Below are 7,093 nucleotides of genomic sequence, written 5' to 3'. Positions count from 1 at the left end.
CTCAAGGAGTCTTGACCCAATGAGTATGAACTCCCTGGACATGTGAGACCTGGGGAAATCTGTACAAGATGTACAACAAATTCTTAGGGAATTGAGAATGAGACAATCTAAACTTCTGTCTTTGAAGGTCCTGATTGGACCACATTCATTGCAGTAATAAAAGCTAAGATATTCTAGCACCTGGTATGGGGTAACGATATCCGTGCTGAACCCAGTTGTGGGACAAGATATTTATGATGTTAGACAGTCCATTGTTGATCTAGGGGAAACTGACAAATCCCAAGAATGGGTACAGGCTCTATGAAAGACCCCCAAAATAGAGAGAGCTCAAAAGGCTATACGGCTATCACAACTACCTCCCACACCCCAGGCAGAAGATGCAAGCCAAGATTGCCTCCAGGTGAGAGTTGGAGGTGATTAGAGGCCTCATTGAGCTCACTATTTCCTGGTTCTCCAGAAATAAACAAAAGGCGGCAGCGCTGGTGAATACCGGCTGGAGCCAAACGAACTCTAGTACATGGACATGGTAACCCTCAGAAGTGTTCTGGTTCTCTCAACACCACTGATGGTTACAATGGGCAAACACTTATGGTCAGGAAGATCCTTCTGACACTGCAAATAGAGCATTCCGCTCCCAAGAACATGAGATTTTCAGCTTTCCAATGCCAGAGAACATACTGGGCATTGATACCCGACAAGGTCAAACTCTGAAAACCTCTATAGGTGAATTTCACCTCCAGGTTAGAATAATCAACCCAGTTTCATGGACAAATGCCATTTGGGAATTGGTAATCCTGCCACCCCCATGAAGAATGGTAACTGTCCAATAATATACATTGCCTGGAGGGCATCAGGACACGCAAGAAACTATCCAAGAACGGCATCAAACGGGTCTGTTATGTCCTTCCCATAGTACTTTCAACAACCCCATATTTCCAGTAAAAAAGCAAGATGGTTCATGGTAGATGATGGTGGACTACCAAGCATTGAACAAAGTAGTGTTCCCCATTCATGCAACTGTGCCCAACATTGCCACCTTCTTAGATACCTTGGCCATAGTCCTAGGAATATACCATGATCAACTAGACTTAGCAAATACCTTTTTCAGTATACCACTGGCACTGAGCCACAAGATCAATTTACCTACACATGGGAGGGACAACAATGGACCTTTTGAATACTTCCCCAAGTTTACCTGTACAGCCCCACTATATGTCATAGAATGGTAGCCTGAGAACTGTCCCTATTCTCCTTCCCTACATCAATAAAATGGGCCCATTACATTGATGATATAATCTTAACATGTGAAGATTTGCCTCTGCTGCAGGCTTTGCCAGAACATCTGCAAAGGAGAGGATGGACAATGAACTGACCGAAAATCCAAGGCCCAGGCACCATCATAAAATTTGAGGAATCATTTGGTAAGACATATATTGCCCCTAATGCTGTGTTTACAAAGATGCAAACCTATCCAACTCCTAAGACTGTAAAGGAAATGCAAGCCTTTGTAGGAACCTTGGGATTTTAGAGAACTTTTACTCCCCACCTGAGAGTGCCTCCATCATTTATACCACCCGATAAAGAAAGGGCACATGTGGAACTGGAATCAGAGCAGGAAACCACCTCTAAGAAAGCAAAAGTATCCATGAAGTAGATTAAAGGTCTGGACATCTTCCAAGCAGCGCTGCCATTTGAGTTAGATGCATCTATGACTCCAGAAGGTATGAGTTTGGCAATCTGGCAGAGAAAATGGAAGGGGAGAGTGCCTCCAGGATTTTGGTCCCAACTCTGGAAGTGGACAAAAAAACAATATATTCCAATAATGCAAACAGTTCTTAGCAATGTTCATAGTTTTCCTCCAGGTGGAGTCTCTCAAGAAGGAATAAACCACAGCAGACATTGAGATGAACTCAGAGGAGTTTGGCCAATGATCACCGATGAGCCCTGGCCATTAACCCTTTGCACTGAAAGTTGGGGGTGTTCTAAGGGGATTAACCCAATGACTCAGACAGTGGGAAGCCAAGGATTGGAATAAACCCCTGTGTGGTCAGGATATATGGAAAGGCATCTGATTTGCCTTGCAAGAACCTGAGCCAGTCTTCACGCTTTTCCACATCCTGGCCCATGAGGAACTGATATCCTCTGGCAGTCAGAAAGATGTTTCCCTCGTTCAGATATGAGCTCTACTGACTGACCCTTCTGTAGATACAGCACAAGGGGTGAATAGAAAGAGTGTCCACCATTGTAACTGCGTGGGTTGGTATATTGGCAAGAATGTCAATTATCCTTAAAATACTTGGTTAATGTAGTAATGGCACGTCATGTATGTTCTAAACAATGCCCGAGGTAAGTGCCAGAAGAATTTGGGTCCATCTTCCAGAGATCCTGATTGGTGAATAACTGGCAAATTGGCCATATTGGCCCCTTCTTTCTGAGTGGGGATTCTAAATCTACCTCAGGCACTGCATCCATCCTAACCCAAGCTTTCCTGTGTCACCATTAGTATATTAGGGAAGCCAAGTACCATGTGTGTCTACCCTTGTTGATAGACAGTCAGGGGTCACATTTCAAAGATCATGATATGTAAGCCTGGGCAAAAGAACATGATTTTGAACAAAGGTTTCATATCTCCTATAATCTGTAAGCAGCAAGGTTGGTAGAAAAGAAAAATGGAATATGAAAGCAACAGATTAAGTTACTAAAAGGTAAAGCCACTTTGGCTGGGAGAATTAAAATACTGTCCCATGCTTTAATACATTTGAATGATTAACCATTGGGCCTCTCGCCCCATATGCCAGACTAGAGACCTCTACCCAGATACCCAAAACCATACTGCTGTGGAAATCACAGGAAACAGCCATTGCCCTCTCACTGTAAATCAATATGCAGTGCTGCTGACAATACTAAGCTCCACCATGCCTGGGAAAGGAGTCATGTACAAGAAGTTACAACTCACCAGGATGAGTGAGTTACTTTACACCACTGAGGGTGGACTTCTCAGTCTCCACTGGAATCCCATTGTCGTGCTACAAACTGGATCTGTTGAAGCACACTATGTCTGGGATGGAACATACACCACTGAAATAGGGGAGAAAGTAAGGATCTTTGTCTGGCATATCCCACCCCTAGACCATCTCCTCATGCCTGGCAGTGCTCCCTCTCCCAGCCAATATGTATGGTATATACAACCAGGTCAAGTCCCTAAAGCTGCCAACCTCTATTTCCCTAAAGCCAGCTGGGCATGTTCTGTTTTCCACCAGTACAATTATTTGGCCACTGTCTTTGTTCCCTCCATTGTCCCGAAGGACATGATAGCACCCATAGAAGCCCTCACTGAATTCACTCAGCAAGACTTTAATGATAACCAACAAAACCTGTCTTTATTGAACACTGGAATGTCTCTAATGAGAAAAGCTGTCCTCCAACATAGGAAGGCCTTGGACATTATTACTTCCTCATGAGGCAGCACCTGTGCCATTATCCATACAGAATATTGTGTGTTTAAACCTAATGAGACTCATAATGTATCATCTTTATTAAATCACATGAGGATACAAACAAATGTCCTGACTGATCTGATCCTCAGCCTTGAGGAACTAATAAGTCAGTGGTTCAGATCATGGGGCTCTTGGTGGAAAAAAACTGTCATTGATTTTTAGGAACCATTGTCATCATCTGTGTTTTCTTTTGCATGTACCTGTATTATTGCTGTGTTATCTGCCTCCAATGCAGCCAGACAGCCTCCAAACAAGCCACCTCCATGCTCGTGAAACCCCTTGCTGACTGCTCAGGGCACATGGTGGAAGAGGGGTTCATATGAGACTCTAAGAGCTGGTCACAAGGGATAGAGTATTGCAGGAGGTGGCTGAGAAGATGTGACCACCGGTTGACCCATGAACGGACCTCAGCAATCAGAAATTACCTACTCCCTCCCCTGTCCTTGGAATGTGCACTCAGCATGACTTCCTGCTCCCAGAAGCTGCCCAAGGGCATAGCCTTGGTTTAGGGAGGTGGTGTTGAGACCACCTGGAAGGTGCACATGACTGAATCCAGTTAAGGCCCCTATATAAACTCTAAAGATCTGGGAAGCTGGTGTGGAGACTTAGCCTCTTGTGGTTATCCAAGACAAGCCTCGGATATGGGTTCCCTTATCAAACCTGCCACCCACCAACCTGCAGAGGTCTGCCTCTTTTCTTCAGTCTCCCTCCGCCCTCTAGGACACAGGCGGGTTCCAGATTACACCCGGGAACCGCCCCAGGTTGCCACTCACACCTGGACTTCAGCGTTTCCCAGACTTCAGTTTGCATCAGAATCACCTGGAGGCTTTGTTAAAAGCAGACTAACAAGTTCCCAGGTGATGGTGCTGCTGCTGGTCCAGGGAGCCCACTTTTTGAACCACCGGCCTAGCCTATCCCGGCTGGTAGGTGCTATGAAACTTGGGACTGAATAATAGTTTAAAGAACTCCTACATAATTGTTGATAATGAGGCCAATATTATTGTTTATGCAAATATACTAATGAGATGAACATCAGCACATCTGTTCTGGGAAATTAGGATTATACATTAGACATGGTTTTATTATTATTATGATAGTGTGTGCCTTTATTTACACTACTCTATCTCAGGTACGATCTACATCAATACAAAGACATTTCTTTATGTATCCCTTTCCTTTGCCAACTCATTAGAAAATAAGGAGGGTTAAATCGTGTTCTAATGAGACTAGCCAGACAATTTATAACTTGGCTTCTAAAATATATATATATATATATATATATATATATATATATATATATATTCATATTCCTGGGGCGCCTGAGTGGCTCAGTCAGTTGAGCGTCCAACTTCAGCTCAGGTCATGATCTCGCAGTTGGTGAGTTCAAGCCCCGCGTCAGGCTCTGTGCTGACAGCTCAGAGCCTGCAGCCTGCTTCGGATTCTGTGTCTCCCTCTCTCTGCCCCTTCCCTGCTCATGCTGTCTCTCCCTGTCTCTCAAAGATGAATAAACGTTAAAAAAAATTTTTTTTTAAATTCCTGTCAGATGATTTCTGACAAATGGTAGAATTTACTGATCAAAAAAAGTAAAATGGATTAATTTACACTGAAGTCATTTTTAATAACAATTAACCTGGAATTCACAGAAGTGTCTTTGAATGTCCACACTTCACTTTCTTTTTTCAAGGTGGAAAATGGAATCAAAGATACCCAAGAACATCCAGGGCTTCTAACTAATGTGAAAAAAAAAAAAAAAAACACAAAGGAAACACAGACAAAACACCCAATACCCAGGTATCTCATGCTGCTTCATTTGGAGGCAGTATGAGGAGTCGTTTTTCCAACAATGCCCAACAGAAAATAACCAGCCACATACAAGTAAAAAGTAACTTTTAAGAATGACTATATAGTAGGGCACCTGGGTGGCTCAGGCAGGTAAGCATCCGACTTCAGCTCAGGTCATGATCTCACAGCTCATGAGTTCAAGGCCTGCATTGGGCTCTGGGCTGACAGCTCGGAGCCTGGAGCCTGTTTCGGATTCTGTGTCTCCCTCTCTCTCTGCCCCTCCCCTACTCACACTCTGTCTCTCTCTCCCAGGAAAGAAATAAACGTTAATTTTTTTTTTTTTTTTTAATGAATGACTATATGGTCTGTGCCCAAATCTTGTCTTCTAAAACCACTCTCCAATTTCTCCTTGAAGAAAGAACTGGCTGTAGGACTGGGACAAGATGGACCCACAGCATCTTGAGGTGGCAGAAAGTAAGAAAGCATGCAAAAGACAAAAGAGTAGCGGCATGACATCAAAAGGGCACAGAAGCCAACTGAAAGAGCTCCAAATGGCCAAAGCTGGAACAATTGGAGCAGAAAAGAATAACATACCATTTCATTATAACTGAAAGTATAAAATAAATATCCATGAATCCATAGTGAGATAAATAAGTGATAGAATAAATATACAAATAAATGGGGCATAGAAGACAAATCTCCTCTACAGGTAAATTCCAAATACATTATGTAAATAATTATGTAGCTAGCTCCCATTGCCAGGGAGGTGAAGCTTAATTCCTCACCATTTACTTGTGGGCTATGTTCAGTGATTTATTTCCAAATACTACAGAATGGAATCGGCGGTGGGAGGAACAAGTCCCTTCACAGTGGAGAAGCCTGGCAAACGCTACCTTTTCTAGGTGATAAAGGTTCACATCATGTGGACAGTACGTACCTTTTGTTTAGAATGTTGAGCATGGCTCAAGGAGTGAAAATGAGAAGTGTGGGGACCCTGGGCTTTCCCCGTCCCTCAAACACAGCTGCAAGGTCAGATAATTTGGAACAGCCAGCAAATCGATCCGAAGACTGGCAGAAGGATCTCCACAGTTGGAAGAAGACAGCGTGGCAGGTGCAAGGTTTATTTTAACAAGCAAATCAAAGCACATCTAGCTAAAGTTCCAAACACTCCCCACTGCAAGCAAGGAGGAGCTCTGCAGAGGACTGACCAGCGGGAAAGAGCAGCCAAAATGCAAGCGCAGACTGCACGCAGCATACACCAGAAACACTTCCTGAAGTGCGAGGCCCTTTTTTAATATAGCGGTACTCTCAGGTGCAGGATACACAATAAGCTTTTAAATCACACAAAAGACAGGTGCTCCTGGGTGGCTCAGTGGGTTGAGCTGCCGACTTCGGCTCAGGTCATGATCTCATGGTCTGTGAGTTCAAGCCCCTCCTTGGGCTCTGTGCTGACTGCTCAGAGGCTGGAGCCTGCTTCCGATTCTGTGTCCCTCTCTCGCTCTGCCGCTCACCTGTTCCTGCTCTGTGTCTCGCGCTTGCTCGCTCACTCTCTCTCTCTCTCAAAAATAAATGCACATTAAAAATATTTAAAGCATGCAAAAGACAGAAATTTAGCCAGGGATTTCCTCATAATAGACAAAAGCAACTTATCCAAGCAAGAATTTAGAACAACAGTCCTAAGACTACTAGCCGGGCTTGAAAAAAGAATAATGTTGAGAATGGCACTTCACCCCTGTGGTCTTTCTCTCAAAAAACCATAACCTGCTCTTCATCTGAGAAAAACATCAGACAACCCCAAATTGAGGGACATTCTA

This window comes from Acinonyx jubatus, chromosome C2 (assembly GCF_027475565.1).
Source record: "Acinonyx jubatus isolate Ajub_Pintada_27869175 chromosome C2, VMU_Ajub_asm_v1.0, whole genome shotgun sequence".
NCBI classification, from domain to species: Eukaryota; Metazoa; Chordata; class Mammalia; order Carnivora; family Felidae; genus Acinonyx; species Acinonyx jubatus.
This window is presented reverse-complemented; position numbering follows the sequence as displayed.